Here is a 17,905-nt window from a genome sequence, read left to right on the forward strand (position 1 = left end):
AAGGCAAAAGTTTGGACATTCTCTGAAATGTAAAAGTTTGCTTAGAACTTAAAACAGGACCCCCTATTTGACCAAAAGAAAGTGTTTTCTTTGCTTTTAATTTGTCTGTTAATTCTTCTCTTTTGAAGGGAGTTAAGAGATATTATCAGGCAATCAGCAAATGAATGACTTATAGAAATCTGCAATAATTAAGCAGTTTTTCCCTCTATTCCTTTAAATCTTAAGATCTCTCAACTATGGGTGCTTTTTTCATAGCCATTGTTTGTATATTTGTTATTTAACCACTCTACCCTTGCACTTTGAGGCTACATTTGGGTTCAAAGCATTAAACTAAAGGCTCTTGGCCATAATCCAGACTAATTCACTATGTAATTTTCCACTTCATCAGCCCCAGAAATTCACATTCTCACTGCAATCTGTTTGCAAAAGTATTAAGAGATGGTGAAAACAGCATTTCTTTTGAGGAGCAAATGAATGAATTGACCTACAGTTATTACTTTCCTGTCTTACAGTGTCAGTTTCCTGACAACCTTGAATAGCTAGCTGTGAGGGTAAAATTTACATATAGAATCTTGTACTTTGCCAGTCAAAATGAGAGGCATGAGCTTTTATCCCCTAAGACACCCACAGCAAACAGAGGCAGGGAATAAAGCTGTCATGTTCCACACCAACATGACAAATTCCTTTCAGTATTTGTTAAAGCTCACAAGACAATTCTAATCTTGCAGCCAGGATTGAGAACTTCTGTCATAGGGCATTTACATCTTTAAGTTGAGGTTAGACTGTGGTCCACTTGAGGGCAGAGTCAAAGCAGGATGGTGCTGTATCTCTGGCATTTGGCATGGTAAGCAGTATAGGCAAGGCATTTTATAACTATACAGGGGTGGTAGAACCCACAGCTGGATTTCCACAGGTCAATTCTGGCTGCTCTGGGCCCTGAGCCACTACTCTGAGTTTCTGGCCAACTGGGACAGATATGCTGAGACCACACAGAAGATAACACCTTCCCCCATCCCCCTGCAGTGCAGAAAGCCCAAAACTTTCCAGGGCAGCAGTGGCCTTAAAAGCTCCAGCAGGGAGGATGTATTTCAGTGAGAACTGCGGAGCTGCTGGAGAAGGGTGAAAACTCAGAACTAGGTGGAGATTTTCACCCCAGCTCTGCCACCAGCTGGCTTGATGCTTAGAGGGTCCCAATGTCCTCAAATACTATGTGAGTCTATTTCACACAGATGGTCTCTAAGACCCTTAGCACTGCTAAAAATACATCATTCCATTTGTTAAAAGGCCAGGTCCAACCACCAAAGGAAGAAGTGGAAGAAAAGGTCTGGAGTGGGAAGAAGTTTGACAACCAGGGATGGTCTTTGATTTTCCTCAGATGAAGCACTGTCCAAGCTCCAACCCCCCATCAGGAAGTATTAGAATAAGGCAGAGCTGAAGGCAAGACAAGATGTGGATTTTACAGTGGATCAACAGGGCATTATTTAGTACAGCTGTTTTGTCATGATTTTATAATAAGGAAACTCAGAGCATGCAGTTAAGGAGGAGAGCGGATTAACTGAGCTGGTAGGCTTTTGAAAGGAAAGGGTGGTTCTGAATCTCAGCCACAAGGGAGAAACAACCTGATTGTGCCTGAGCAGTTCTCTCAGTCTCTTTGAATATTTTAGGAGCATGTTTTCTTCAACTTCAAATAAAGCTTATTTATGCTAGATGAAAAACTGAGATGACATGTGTTTGTTCATTTGTTCATTCATTCATTCCAAATCATACTCATGTACTCACAGAGCTGATGAGAGAGGACCTCTCTCTTAATATTAACTCACAGAGCTGATAGATGAGGGTCTGACACTGTTGGAGGATGAGTGCTGACCCCTGGGGAACATGGAGAAAACCAACTAGCTCAGCAAGGTGAGCCAAGACCTTTGAGCCCAACATTCAGACCACGGGAGCTGTGTTCCTCAAGTAGGTAAGAACACTGTAGGAAGGTCGCACTAAGCTAGGATTGCAGTGCCCCTCAAGATCCATGTGCACGTCCTCAAGTAAGCATTAAAGCAAGCAAAGTTGCTGTGGAGAGAAGTGAGCTCTTAGATGGTGGTGGTCTCAGAGGTCAGCAAAAAGTAAGGAAAAAGCAGGATGATGTGCAGGGAAGTGGGAAGAGGAAAATCCAGCTGCTGATACAGACTCTTTCTGTGACCAGAGTGGGTTATGCCTCTTTCTGGCCTCAGGTTCCCTATCTGAGATGAGCAGATTGGAATGGCAAGTGTCCATAATCTTTCTTGGCCATGGTGGCTGGACAGAAAGTCACCAACACCGAGATTGCTCTTAGTTCCCATACACAGCTCAACAGTTTCATGAATGTATACACACACACACACGCCACACATATGTTTGTTCAGATGCACATACATGCATATGCACAGTCTCATACAGGCACACACATGCACACGCTCTTACACATCTACACAACACATACTCATGCACACATTGTCCACCCTCTGTCAAACACACAAACACATATACACACACTGATCTGAACACCGTATATTCCACACTTCATCTCCAATTTTCAGAAAGTGGTAACAGATCAGCCAGAAAACTGAAATAAAAATCATCTGGAATATTTTTATATGCTTCTGATCAACTTGCTGCCTCTGATGTAGTTTCTTTTTCTACTATGTAGAGCCAAAGACAGCTTTTATGTAGATACTCTTCCAGGCAAACAAGGCATTAAAGGAAAGGAAAGAAAAGAAGCAAGAAAGGAAGGAAGGAAGAAAGGAAGGAAGGAAGAAAAAGAAAAAGGAAAGAAAGAATGCAGGCAGGCAAAAATTTTTTTAAAAGGATGTTTAAAGTGTTCTTGGAGAATATTTGTATAAAGAACTGCGTGTCCTTGTTTACTTTCTGTGGAGCCCCATTTCCTCTCTAGGATTCCTGATGCTCATATTCATCAGTTATAGGCCCTAGCAGATGAAAATCTGAGATAGAGTACACATGCATCATGCCAGGGAGTCCGGCGGGACTGGGGCTCCTCTTGGTACTCAGCATTTTCCAATCAAGTGTCCACTCTGCCCCTTGCCACCCTCTGGCTTGGCCCCAGAGCTGCAGAGAGAAGCTGAGGAGGACATTTTTGGGAGTCATGCCTGACAAACACCCATGTTCAGGAAGCCGTGTGGAAAGTAAGTGACCAGGAAAAGCCTATGGTCAACCGTGACCGTGGTTGGCCAGGCTGGAATTTTCTTTGCTGGTGGAATTCTTATGTGTTCAGGAGAAAGGGGAGGTCTCACGTTCAGTTGCAAAGTGCTTTCCCATTTCTTACTTGAGTTAATCTGCATGCTAATGTAAATTAGAGCTCTGCTTTTTTTTTTTTTAACTTTTTTATTGTATAGTATAACATATATACAAAGGAGAAATAAAAAAACCAATAGCTTTCAAAACACTCTTCAACAAGTAGTTACAGGACAGATCCCGGGGTTTGTCATGGCTACCATACGACCCTCTTAGATTTTTTCTTCCAACTGCTCCAGAATATAAGAAGCTAGAAGGGAGAGCCCTGCTTTTTTACACATAAGGAAACTGAGGCTCAGAACCACTTTCTTCCCCAAGATCATGTGGCAAACAAGGAATAGTGAGCTTAGACTTATCTTCTAAGCCCAATTCTTCGTGCACTATTGCATCATGAAAATAGTAGTTGACATTTTAAAAGGTTTTGCCAAATGCCTGGCACCATTTTAAGCACACTAAATGGATCAACTTATTTAATCCTTATGATCCTGCGAGGTGGGTACTTTTAGCAGATGAGGAAATTGAGTTCTAGAGGGTTAAGCAACTTGCCTGAAGTCACGTGGCCAATGAATGGAGAAGCAGATGCCTTGGCACTAACCACTTAAAGGGTGCGGGGTCTCCCCACCCTCCCAGCTATGTTTCACTGGGGCACACCACATGCATCTGTCTCCCCAAGCATGCATATCCACCAAGGGCCTTACCTCACCAATCAGTGGTAACCTTCTTTCTCTCCAAGGATCAGATAATTGATCTAATTATGGATTGGCTGCAAATGGAAATTAATGTCATTTGCACTTCTATTTATTTTTGCTTTTCCCACTGAAATTGTTATTATGGTTACCTATGTCATACAAGAATTGTGGTAATGCTGTTTCTAAATTAATATCCACCCAGAATTTACGATTTTCACTTTTAATGGTGATGGAGGCCGAAAACAAGGAAACTGCAATGACCAAAATAGTTCTCTCCACCAAAATGTGCTGGCCAAAGTGAAGAGATGAGAGGCTGAGAGTCTGAGAGTAAGGGTATATTGAAAAAAATTATTGAGACAATTATCTAATTTATTCAGTAATGAAAAAGCATCTTAGGATATAATGAAAACAAATTTGCAAACACATTTTTTTTAAATAATGGCTTTTTTTCAATTGCACTTTTGATTGACTGAAGGGATGATTAATGGACTCCTCACAGCCAGACCATTTAGACTGTAAGTACAACAGACAGTCCCTTGTTAACTATCGTAAACATGCCAGGAAAGGGACTGCCAAACTCCACCCAAGAGCCTCTGCACTTTGGGGCCCAGCGGTGCAACAATCAGCCTTCTTGTGGGTGTGCACAGGGTACCAAAGAGTCATTTCTGGTGTTGAGATGAAAAAAATCTAATTTAGTGTTGTAAAGACGAAAAGATTCTCCAGCTACCAGGAGTGGGAGATGTGTGCATGTGTGTGACAAGAGACATATAGTTCCACTAAGTAAAATGACAAGACATGATGTGATTGTAACAGCTAGGTGACTAACTGATCCTGGTATTGCAATCCTTTGAGACCCCCAGCAGAGTCCTAAACATTTGATCTAAAGATCCACAAAACCACTCTGGGACAAAGGTAGTTTGTTTCCAGGGTGTCTTCCATCACAGACAGTTGCAAATTCACTGGGTCACACAATCACCTATTTCACAGGAACAACCTCTTTTCCATTTCAGATCAAAACCAATCGTGCTGCCTCCTAAGTGCAGGTGCACGAGCTGAGCAAACTACGGAAACAGCAGCTGTCTCCTCACCCCCACTCCCTCTTTTCCCCAAGGCCTGGAAGTCCGGGAAATACAGTGATCAACATTTCTGGGTTACTGTATTCCCTTCCCAAATGTTCACCCCGCTAGGTTCAGCTCTCTGCAACCCTCTCGAAATAAAGAATGATCTCAAATGGCATATTGCAATGTTGCTTAGACCTAGGATGGCATCCTAGTTTGCCTGTCTATGCCTGAATAAGTGAGCTGTTCTCAGTTATTAGCTGGGCTCTGGTGCTGGCTTGTTGCTTTGGAGAGAGGATTCTTCCCAGGCAATGTTCTCTCTGCAGGGATCTCCAGACCTGGAAGTCTGTATGGGATAATCAGAGGGGAGGCTGGGAAGAAACAGAGGTCCTGGTCATCAGGATCCTTTGCTAGTCCTCTAAAGAGTCTGAATTTGTACAGAACTCTCTGCCAGCAACAGCTCAGGGAGGCACTGGTGGGAGGTCGGAAGTGGAAGTGGGTGGCTTGGCTGTTATTGGCAAGACTTATCCTCCAGATCCTCACAGAGGCAAAATCCTCTCTCTCTCTCACTTACTCCTCAGGTGACTTCTTTTTCAATTCAAGACTGTCTAGAATGTTTTGTCCTGAGCCCAGCTGACAGCATTGATATGGGGGTGCAAAGGGGAATGAGGAGAGCCTCAGTGTAACTTGTTCCCAGGCATTCCCAGCCCTCCTTAGCCCCCAATGGTCTAATGAAGCCTATAGAAACCGGCTTTGGAAAAGGAGTTTCTGGAACCTTCTGACATAGCTGTGAGGTGAGTAGGTGGCCTGACCTGTGGAAACCTGAGGGTGGTAACTGACCTTTGCGATTTGCAAAAAGTGATGCTGACAGAAAGTTTACTCATTTCTGAACTCCATACCCTCCTTAGCAAGTGCTGAATTCATATAAACAGAAAGCCATATTTGGGTTTATATCCAGCTAATATAATTCAGTACCCACACAGGCCCTTCTCAAGAGGTCTTGGAGTGGTGAAATCAAGAACAGAAAGTTCCCTCTCCCTGTTTAGAAGCTATTAAGCGGAGAGATATAAGTCAGACTTTTCATATTACAGGCTCCTTCTGTGTGAAGAGGAAGTTCAGTTTTCATTTATCTCTTGTGTCCTTTGAAGTAGGGGCCTCTGCTTAATGGCCTAAACCAAAGAGACCAGGATAAATTCCTTTTACCTTAAACAAATCCAAGTCTTAAAAGGCAGTAGTATTTCCAAACAAGTAAACCCAGCCAGGGTTTTGGCTTTTGCAAAGTTCCGGATAGTTATCCCAGTCAAGACTCTTGCTGATGGAGCAACGCTCTCCTATGCATAAAGCAAGGTGAGTGGAAGCCTCCTGACAGTTTTCAGGCCACGACCCCTGCTCTTCTTCAATTCGTTCTATTCACAAGGCAGTTATGCGCCTTCAAGGGACGAGAGAAAAAAGAGGGAGAGGGAGACGGGAGAAAGAGAAGGCAAGAAAAGGAAGAGAAGATGAAACAAGGAGAAATTGCAAGAGGAAATGAAAAGAACTTTACTGCTAAGTTTCTTCTCCTGCCTGACCCAATTATCAGATTTTGCATTTAAGTTTAAGACAGTAGATCAAACAGCAAGAGGCACTTTGTACTTGTGCCAGGAGACCATATGATATCTCTCAGTGGCTCTCCTGCATGCCAAGAAGAAGGAGCCGTGCCTCCCAGCAGGGTTTGCATATGGTGCAATGTGCAAAAAATAGCAAAATTCATAAGTGACTGCGCTCACGGATGTTGTTCAGAATTTACGGCATTTTATCAGCTAACGAGAAAAAAAAAGGCAAAGCACAATCTAATTATAACTTTCCACAAATAAGTCAAAAGTAGAATGAGAACTGAAAGGAGGACAAAAGGCTTGTGTCATGCTTGTTCTGTGAAATTTATCCTCTTGAGGGTTGTTTTTATGTGATACAGAATTTTTTACAATTCGGTACGGATCATATCTGTTCTGGGTATTTTGAAATTTCTCCCAGTGACAATGTGAATTCCTCCGTGAATGCCCTGAAGGGCTGGATGGCAAATGTGGACTTCTTCTTCCCTCTTGCAATCCTGACTTGCCTCCTAAGAGAATTACTTTAAGAACCCGCATTATTATGTATTGGGATGGCTTATGTGGTATATGCTATTTTAGGGGTTTTCAGGCCTCTGGGCTGGACTGTGTGCTGCTAAATGACGTAGATGCTTTGAAAAAGTCACCCTTGCTTCCGAGAAGAGTCAGAAGCATTGGAAAATCATGGCTTCCATTTCAGGGCTGCGGGCTGGGAAAGGAAAGGGGTAGGGACCTTCTGGGCTACACGTAACAAGTTTTGGAAGCACTGTGGATGACCTCTACTCCATTGATGGCAGTGAATTAGGTTGGGCATAGCGCAGCCACTTTCCTAAATTAAATCTGCTAATATTCTTGAGAGATTTTTCAAATTGAGCCCTTTTTCTGGGAGAAGACAGATGTGACTGGATATGAAAACTGGTTGTTTGCTACTGATCCTCCATGGCTGGGCATTTCAAGACTGAGCTCAGAGGTCACCACTTTAACCACTTTGACCTTTGAGCTCAGTCTTAAAATGCCCAGCCATGGAGGCTCAGTCTTTCCAGCTGGCATCTTTGCAGCTTGAACCCCTAAAGAAAGATTCTCTTCCCTCTTGGACCTTCACTGAGCTCTTCAGTCGATCACACGTCCTGCTATCCCTTGTTGCAGCTATTAATTTATACATCTTGTTCTTTCTCACAGTAACCCACTTCGTTGTGCCCATTTTGCAGAATATTATGGACCACATGACACACTGATGAAAAACGTAGGCTCGTGTGGCAAGATGTTAACAATTGGACAATCTGGGTGAAGGGTATACAGCTGTTCTTTGTATTACTTATCATAACTTTCCTGACTATTCAAATGACTTCAAAATATAAAGTTAAAAAAAGATCTCTGGGGTTAGGCATTTCTGGGTTTCAATATTGTCTCGGCCACCTACTCATTCTCTATGGGTTATGTGTGTGTGTGTGAGAGAGAGACACACACAGACACGCACATATCCTAGACACAGAGCTGAGGGTTTTACATGTGTGAAGACATCTGGTCTTCAGAACCTTATAAGGTGAAGGGTATTCTAAATGCATACCTGCTGTACAAATGAGGAACGTGAGGCCAGAGAGGTTGAGCCTGTGCTCAGCTACAGTTTGCATTGATTTATTAGCATTGTATTATGCTCACGAGACCTTAGGTCAGTTTCTTTCATCAGAGAAAATTGTGTGAGAACCTATACTAGCTGTCAATCAAGACTCTGACCTTAGTGTGGACAGAAGAGTAAAAAAAATATGAATAAATAAATAAATAATAGGGGGGCATAAAGGGTAAAGAAAAGAATTGAGTAGATGGAAATACTAGTGGTCAATGAATGGGAGGGATAAGGGGCATGGGATGTATGAGTTTTTTCTTTTTTCTTTTTATTTTTTTTTCTGGAGTGATGCAAATGTTCTATAAAATGATCATGGTGATGAATACACAACTATGTGATGATATTGTGAGCTACTGATTGTACACCATGTACAGAATGTATGTGTGTGAAGATCTGGCAATAAAAAATTTTAAAAAGAAGACTCTGACCTTGAAAGGTGCAGCATGTAACTTAAAATTCCTTAACTTTCCTTAATTAAATTTCTATATAATAGATCAGTAAGGAAAGTCCAGGAAAAAAGTAAACATTTCGAAATTTGGTAATTTTTACCTTTCCTTGTAATTTTTACATTTTAAAGAAAGATACTTCTATTACTCTATCTTCTTAAGAAAATGCTTTATAAACTTGCTAGCTTTTATCACTTCCCATGCACATTAAAATTTTTTTTCTTCCTTCTTTCTTTCCTTCCTTCCTTCCTTCCAACCACTCACCCATCCATCCATCCATCTATCCATTCATCACCCATCATCCTTCATCCATGTATCCATCGATGCATCCATCCATCTACCCTTCCATCTATCTGTTATGTATGTACTGTGAGCAGGGCTTTGTCAAAAGGAAGGGGTACGTCTGGCCTTCACTGAGTTGGAGAAGATGCATGCATAATCACACCAGAAGGTAGGAAGAAGTCAAGTCAGTGAGAAGGCAATTGCTAGGGAGGTAAACTTTGGCAATTCACACAAGGGAGAAACAATTCTACGGGGCCCATGAATTGCAACAATCAAACCTCAAGCACCACATATTTTACAGAACAAGCATAACAACACGTTATGTGGTTTACCAGATCCTTATAAAGGATTTCTGTGGCCTGCCCAGATGTAACTCTACATTGCACTGATGTCTCCACTGGAAGGACTGCCTCTAGGACAATTTTAGTGACCCTTTCGGGATTGTAACTAATCACATAGAGACCATAATTTTCTAGACACAGTTTAGAACACTTTCTCCTGAACACATTAACTGGCCAACATTGAAGTTTATGTGGCATTTTTATGACCACTACCTAGATCTTTCTACAGTTTATTCCATTTACATGGCACCTGGATGAACTCATTTTCACTAGAGAAATTGGGAATTTCACTGCCTGCTACTTGTACTTCCAGATGAGTAATAAAATATTTAACTAGGGGGTTCAACACTGACCCCTGGGGCCCAGAATTAAGCCTTTTCATCTAGGGGAATATTCATTAGGAGATGATGAGTGTGGCAGAAGCTGCATACCATCAACTAAAAGAGGAATTCTTGTCATCCTACAATTTGATGAATACCAAATTTCAAACTATGTTTCCCCTTAAGTAGAAAGTCATGCCTCAATTATCCATTGTAGGATCATCTATTGCAAATAAATCTAACATATAAAAACCATGTTTTCACAAAAGACCAATAATTTATTTTATGATAAATTTATTTTATCATAAATAAACAAAATTTTTGTTTATTTTTGTTTATTTTGTTAATTTTGTTTATTTATAAATGAATATTCATTCATTCTATCTCAATATTCTATAACAAACCATTTTCCAATTCCATAGTAGTTAAATAAGCAAAAATTTTCATCAGGCTCTGAGTCAAAGAGCTTTCGGAGGTGAAAATGAATTGTATCTGTTGGTCCCAATTGTCCATGCTTATTCTCCAGCTAAATAAAATTCTAGTAGGCTTTGCTGTAAGAAGCAAATAACAACAATAACAACAAAATCCTGTTTTCCTAAAGTAGGTAAATGCAACTTTTATTTTGTGATTGGTGAGATGAATCATGTTACCATCATTAAAGGAATTTTGTATTTGATAAAATTCTATTCTGAATCTTAACATAAAATAAAATTTTGTTTATTTATGATAAAATAAATTTATCATAAAATAAATTATTGGTCTTTTGTGAAAACATGGTTTTTATATGTTAGATTTATTTGCAATAGATGATCCTACAATGGATAATTGAGGCATGACTTTCTACTTAAGGGGAAACATAGTTTGAAATTTGGTATTCATCAAATTGTAGGGTGACAAGAATTCCTCTTTTAGTTGATGGTATGCAGCTTCTGCCACACTCATCATCTCCTAAGCTTGTTCTAGATTGTCTCTGTTATCCAGTTGCATGTCTAGGACCCATGGGTCAAAGGTTCTAAAGCTCCCCTTTTGACCTTCTTTTCCATCAACATCCCTCCCTGGGTGATGCCATTTGCCTACTGCCTTCATAATAGTGATTCATGTTTCCAGTCCCAAACTCTTTGCCTGGAATTCTAGACCTAAGTTTCTGGAAGACTTTGAGAGCTCTACTTGCATATTTCATGGGCTTCTGAAATCCAACATGTCCTCAAATGAACAACAATAACATTGATTGGCATTGGGTGACCCACCTTATAAGGCTCTTTTTCCTTAAACCCTGGCTCCTGGAAACTAAGCCCTAGATTTCAGTATTGCACTCTTATACCCACAAAGAGAGGAGGCAGACATGAGACTTTCATTTGTGCCCCTTAGCTCCCTGCCTGTGACTTTATATTATAAGGGCTGTTATACACGAATCATGTTGAGGGTTGACTTCTTTCCGTGGCTGAGGATGAAGAAGTGAAGGTCAAATACTTGATGTTTACTGGTATCCTGGCCTGGATTAGGCCAAAAATGAAATCTCTCTAGGACTCTCCCTGAGAACCTCATGGAGATCTTTGTGGGAATCTAGTGTGACCACATATGGAGAATTTATATCATCATGTCCAGAGTATTACACAGACATAAACCATTTTAAACAAACTGCTTATGTTCTTTTATGTTTAGTCTTATAATTTTGCATTTATGAATGTAATAAATTCTTTGTAAAATCTAATCCATTTTTTCACTTGTTCATTATTATAATATTCTCCAGGTACTATTTTAGTTTATTGAGAGAATCATGGTGGTTTGCCTTAATGTCATGGCAGTTTAGGCTTGGAGTCACTCAGATTAAACTTTATTTCTAAATGTCATTTCTACCCAGAGCAAATGGCTGATCTGATGCTGTCAGCTTCTAAGATAGATTTTAATCCTTTCAACTGTTGACAGCATAGTACATAAATTATATCAAACTTACTGCAAATCACAAAAGCAAAATTCATCCCTGGCCTCATGGAGCAGTCTACTTGATGAAGGGAAGATTGAGCTTGTTTTTGCTGCTCCATGTACTTTTTGCATTTATTATCTTAGGTTTTTTTTTTAATCAATGTGGAATTTTCGCCTGGATTATCCCAGAATTGTTTCAAATATCCACTTTGCCTTCCTACATATATAGAGCTTTAGACCATGCTCCTTTCTCTGTTTTTTCAAGTCATTGCTTTTCAAAATTTGTCTTCTCTGTTTTGTGAAAGCCAAGTGCAAAGAGATGAATTAATTGGATGCTTTTGTTCTTGAGATGCTTGATGGTTTTCATCTATTTAAATCACCACATGAGCAAACTAGCTCAAAACCTGGACCTTCCAAAGGCTGCACATGAATTAACCACTCTCCATCCTGTCCCCATCCCCCTGTGCTTGCTGGCTGACCTGGTGATGCTGATGAAACAGGCTCCACATTAGCTAAAGACTTGACTGTACCTTGCCAAGGATCTCTTCTTTTGAAACTAGGGCAAGCTTTGCATGAAACCCCATTTTCAAACCGAAACCATGAAAAAAAATGGTGGTTCAGTGTGGTTTTTACTCAAAACCAGGTGAAGCTTTGTGGTTGAGCGAAGTTTTGACTTAAAGCCAGAGAGACCTCACTGAGTTTGGCTGGCTCCTGTTTAACGTGTTATGCCCCATTTGGTTCTGTTTCCCAAACCTGAAGTCTGGGGTTCAGATGAGGGGTGTGAAATGAATAAAATGAGGTTGGCATGAAATCTCCTGCAGATGAAGACAGCATTAGCTTTGTATGGGCCACACCTCTCTCCTGGGTCTCTCTTCCCGTCCTCCCTTCTGGAAACGACCTTCCCCATACTAAATAGTTCCCTGGGATTTTTTTTAAGAGGAGCAGAATTAATTAACACCATGCACACAAAAATAACCAAAGGTGATTTTCTCTTCTTTAGGCTAATAGATAAATTAACTAATCTGCTTTTTCCCAAGACAGCCATTGAAAATTTGGGAAAGCATTTTAAGCAACTGACTGTGTATCATAACGTGTTCGTATACTTATTTAATATGCTTTAAGCATCTACTATGTGCTGGGGGTGTCCCAAATTATTAAACTTATTTTACTCATTAAACTTATTAAATTTCTCCCAATATCTTACAATTTTACAGATAGGAAAACTAGGCTCAGAGGCATTATATAATTTATCCATATACTGAGAGAGGGTAATCAACTATGCCACACATTATAATATTAGGTAGACATGGCTAGTAAATAAGAGTAAAATGTTGCCCCCGGGTTATTCCCTAGCTCTTTGCATGGTACTATGACCTTTCAGAAGGTATTAATTTGGGGGATGGGTCAAAAATATACCCCAACCCATAGTAGAAAGGGCCAAACACCCTAAGATTGTCCAGATGGTGTTGAGTTCAGAGGAGAGGAAGATTACTTCCAGTTTGGGGAGAGGTAATGATGAAAATCTTTGTGAATTTGGATGTGGAGTTGATGGAGAGAAAGATAAAAATTGTCTCATTGTTGAAGCAAGCTGAGTAAAAGCACAGAAGTGGGAGGTTTATTTGATGTAGTGTAAAGTTCATAAAGGAGAGTGAGGAAGATCACTTTGAAAGATAGGTTGGGACTAAATCGTGGAGGGTCTTGGTTTTTATGACCAATGAATTTGAATTTTCATCTTTCTGTAGAGGGAAGGAAGCCACTGAACACTTCTGAATTAACAAAATCAGAAAAATGTAGGCAAAAGCTTAAGATTCAACTGTGAAAGTGAATCATGTCTCTTTGGGAATTTGGAGGAACACACAAAAATGCAGCATGAAAACCAGATTATCCCCCACACTCTTTGAGTACACCAATGGATGTACTTAAAATCATAGATTAATACCAAGCTTTTAGCTTGAATTTTTGGTTAGGATTTATTAGTATATATCCTGCTTGCGTGAATATACTGTGAACAGTCTACTTTCCCAAATTTAAAATTTCCCCAAACATATGGGCTTCTGCATTATATAGGTCAGTTTTTCTCAACTTTTCTCCCTATTATTGAAGAAAAAGGAGAAAACCTAAGTTAAATTTAAACCTCTCTAATGAAATAAATTATATACTAAGGAATAAAATTTTGTCAGAGTTGAGTTTTGAAGTGCCACAAACTATTGTGATATATAAGATGTTTTTATTTCCCAAATCCTATTTTCACCCCTTTGGAGGCACTATGGCCCTCACTGATACAGACCCAAGCTTGCTTTGGCATACTACTTTAATAAACACATTAAAAACTCTGATGTTTGTTAAAGATGCATCACAGAAGAGAGGGCAGATACAATCTCTAAGCCAAACAGACTTACAATTGACAGAAATGTCACCTGAAAATTTATATGTAAAAATAATCAGAAAACACCCAGTGAGCTATTGGGAAGGACAACCTTTTCATAGCATCATGGTCAGCCACATCTTGGTTGATTAAATTTTCTTTTAGCTACTGGTTGTATCACTAAAAGTAATTTTTGTTTATTTATTTATTTTTGCCAGGTGTGCTTCCAGGTAATAGCAGTAGAAAAATCAAGAAAATACTATGTATAGATCTCACAAAATGCAACCTATGAGGGGGATCATTAGAATAATATTTTTCTAGAGCTTTGATTTACACTAGCTCTCAAAACTTCTCCACTCATTTAGAAAATGTTCCTTCAAATGATAACTGTGAAATATTCATTTTAGCCATCTAGATGGATAGTCCTCAATTAAAGTAATAAAACAAACCCATAATTTAACAGATTAGAGTAGTTGAGCATATATTTTTTAAATAAATGTGACTATTGCTTGAAGAATTCCTGCTTTTTCTATCAGAATTATCCCTTTCATCTTTATAAAGAGAATGAGAAATTAGGAAAAGTCACAGGGGTCTATGTGGCATTGAATTGTCCACTGTTATCAATTATTTATTGTTCCCAAGATTGGACATTATTTTTCAATGATCTCCCATTTAGAGAACAACGGTCTTTCAAGAGCTCCGGAAGAATGTCCTTGATGGATTACAATGGTTCATTGAGCTTGGAAGGTGGATTTCAATACTGACGAGTCAGAATATTTTATAATATTCAGCTTTGCTCAATCATTCCAAGACACCATCACATTAGTCAAAACTCCAGTTTGATGGTTCACCATCTCTACTCTATACTCACCTACTTGAGTAGAGATAATGGTTTATGTTCAACCAGAAAAAATACATTTGGCTGTCATTACAACACGTGGTCTTGAAAGTGGGATAGTCAGGTATTTAATTTGGATTGATTTATGTGTAACATCATATGTACTTTCAAAGTTACTCTCACAAAGATGGCTGGAGCTTGGAAGCACACTAGAGTGACTTAGCTATAAACAAATATGTGGGATATCATAGAAACACTGTCTGAAATCCATTTCCATCTTTTGGGTGACCCAAGCTATGTAAGGGATGTGACCATTTCCCAATTTACTTCGTGATTTTCTTAACAGGTCCATGAGGCAATGTGGAACATGTACAGTATCCTCATGGAATAAAAAAGTACTTTATGTCCAGTGAAAATTTCATAAAAAAATTCTGCCATGAAAACTCACTTTCCATCATTGAGTATGAGGGTGCTTCTACTGGTTAAGTTTTCTAGAGAACTCAAAATTAGCTGCTGATTCTCTTGGGGTAAATGAATGTTAGTGCTGCTTTTCAATATAAAAGAAATGAATTTTTTCCCCCTGTCTACATCCAAAAATATATGACAAAAAAAGCTTGGTTTTCATGTGTTCTTATTTATACTTTCCCAGGAGGAGAAAAAAAAGGTAAAGCCTAAGTATTCTATTCTTACTGGAATAACAAGATGTCACTAGGAGAGCATTACTTTATCGGAAAGTTTTCTGACTGGTCTACCACAGCTTCACATATTTCATGGTTGTGTGTTTCCTGGTTAAGATGCACTAACTTTTTCAACATTGCTGCTTGTTTTGTGAGCCAGATTGGGGCAAGGAAATTCCAATATTTAGGAACAGCTGTAGAAGATAATTAAGGGCTCGTCTGATGTTTCTGCCAGTTCTGCTGACAAATTGTGCGTTGTTTCATGATTTAAACCCCTGTCTGCTTGAAGGTTCATTTTTCTGATACAGAGGCATAACTTAATAAACCATCTGGGTAAAAGGAGATGTTGTAAGGTGACTTTGGGGTCTCTTTCAAAGAGACTCCAAGTTAAAAAAACAACAACAATGCACACATCCATCCTGGACTATGAAGCCAAACCTATAGTTTTCCCTTGAGTTGGGGAGAGCCAAGGTTCATTGCAATTTCTATTCTTTATAGCAAGCCGTGAGCCCTGAGGGCTGCAGCCTATTCCTGGCTGATCTGGAGCTGGAAAAACTCAAAGTTTCTGCATATGTTCCTATGTCTGTGTTCTGGAATGTCATCTGTGACCCATAGCCTATAGAAGAAGAGAAAGATTATTTCTGAGGTTGATTTTACTCTTAAATATATGCTCCAAGCTTTATTTGTTGTAAATTATTTTTGATCTTTACTGTAAATCACTCATTATGGCCAATTAATTTTTATTTTTATTTTGCATAGGTTGGCAACATGCAAAGGTGCCAGGCCATGCCAAGCATTCCCTAAAATCACCATCAAATAATATTTATTAGATTTTTTCCATGGGTGGTTTTCCAGGTATTCTAGAAAGAGAATTATTTTGGCAAAGACCTGATTTGGAGGGGTTCTGACAAACAAATGCTAACATAAATGACTGTATTGATAAGGAACTGGTGTGCTGGGGTGGTCCTTCTGATTATTTAATGGCTGCCCTCCTTTGGTACCTGTGCAGTACCTGTTACTCAATATTTTGATTATATTCCCTGATAACAGCTTAAAAAACTATGATCTAGTAAGTCTATCTCACCTCTGTTTTTAAGCCATATCCATTTTTAAGCGCATTGGGAGACTTAGATGATGTTCATAGTGATACAAAATGATTGCCTTTGAAAAGTTGGGCTGAATTTTTACCAATAAGTTTTTCTCCCCTTGATCCAAAAGCAACATAATGTAGAATAGGGGAGGAGGCCCAAGAGTCAGAAGCGCTGGCCCTCTGAGCCCATGTGTGACATGTTGAACATATCAGAACCTAGAGCCCAGTTACCTGGCTCCACGTTTAGCTCTGCCCCTTGCTAGTGATGACCTTGGGCAAGCCACTTGTCTGTAACATGGGATAATAATTACCCCCTACCTTGTGGGCTACTGTAAGGATTAAATGAGTCAATATATATAAAGCACTCAGAAGAATGCCTGGCTTTATGATAACTGCTACATCAAGATTCATTATCATTCTCTTGATTCTGGCTTTGTCACTTAGGGATAGGTCATTGAACCTTCTGGGTCTCAGTCTCTTCATCCCACAATGGAAAAAGTGCTCTCAAAGTTCAGTACAACCATATTGTCTTGCTATTTTCTTTCAGAAATAAGTCATTTTGCAAACACTTTTGAGAAAATCGCACAAAGAAGGGTACTGTATCATTTGTCATGCAAACCAGGACACATTTTAGCTTAAATGAAGATGCTATTAAAACTGGAACAAGGGTCCCAAGCCAAACCCATATGGCTGCTCCATATACAGGAGACAAAGTCTTTTTTGGAGATGCCCTACATGGTACATAGAAAGGGGGGGTAGGTCTGCCTGTGAAACCATAAGAGGGTGGTATGCTGTTTCAAGTCTTAAAGGTGGCATTTAAATAGCATGCTATTGCAATAGCAGAACCAAAATGTGCTATCCTATTTGACCTCACATTTTTTTTCAAAGTCCCTGATCACAAACAGAATCAGGGTAACATCACTGAAGAAACAGACTTGAATTAAAAATCAGTTGTGTGGATTTTTATTTCTGCTGAGCTTTCTCTTCTAAAGCTACCTCCACTTTCCCAAGAGAAGAAGTTTTCCCCATTACTGATGGAAAGTTAAGTCTTCTCATAAGAAGGATTTTCCTTCCAGGAATTCAAACCGAGAGAGAGAGTATCAGACAATGTTATTTTGTGCCAGTGAGCAGCCCTTTCCAAAGATTTAAATGGAATAATTTGTTTTTCATGGTTTATAGGTAGCAGATAAAGCTTACATGGAAAAATGAACAAGGAGAAATGGAAAATAGGACACAGAACCTGGAATGGTAAGTTTATAAAGCAATTTGTTTTATTTCAGCTGTGCCCAGAAATAACTGGAGGTTAGGGAGTGAGTATTTTTAATGGAAGCATCAGCTACAATTGGGTCACCATCTTTAGAAGATGTAGGTGGAAATTTAAATGCCA

General features: G+C 39.4%; 1 long non-coding RNA gene across 2 annotated transcripts in view; it reads right to left on the reverse strand.

The window, feature by feature from the left end:
- LOC143648641 (uncharacterized) overlaps positions 1–17,905 on the reverse strand; it is a 123,396-nt gene that overhangs the window by 41,319 nt on the left and 64,172 nt on the right. The gene's annotated exons all lie outside the window — the stretch shown is intronic.

This window comes from Tamandua tetradactyla, chromosome 10 (assembly GCF_023851605.1).
Source record: "Tamandua tetradactyla isolate mTamTet1 chromosome 10, mTamTet1.pri, whole genome shotgun sequence".
NCBI lineage: Eukaryota > Metazoa > Chordata > Mammalia > Pilosa > Myrmecophagidae > Tamandua > Tamandua tetradactyla.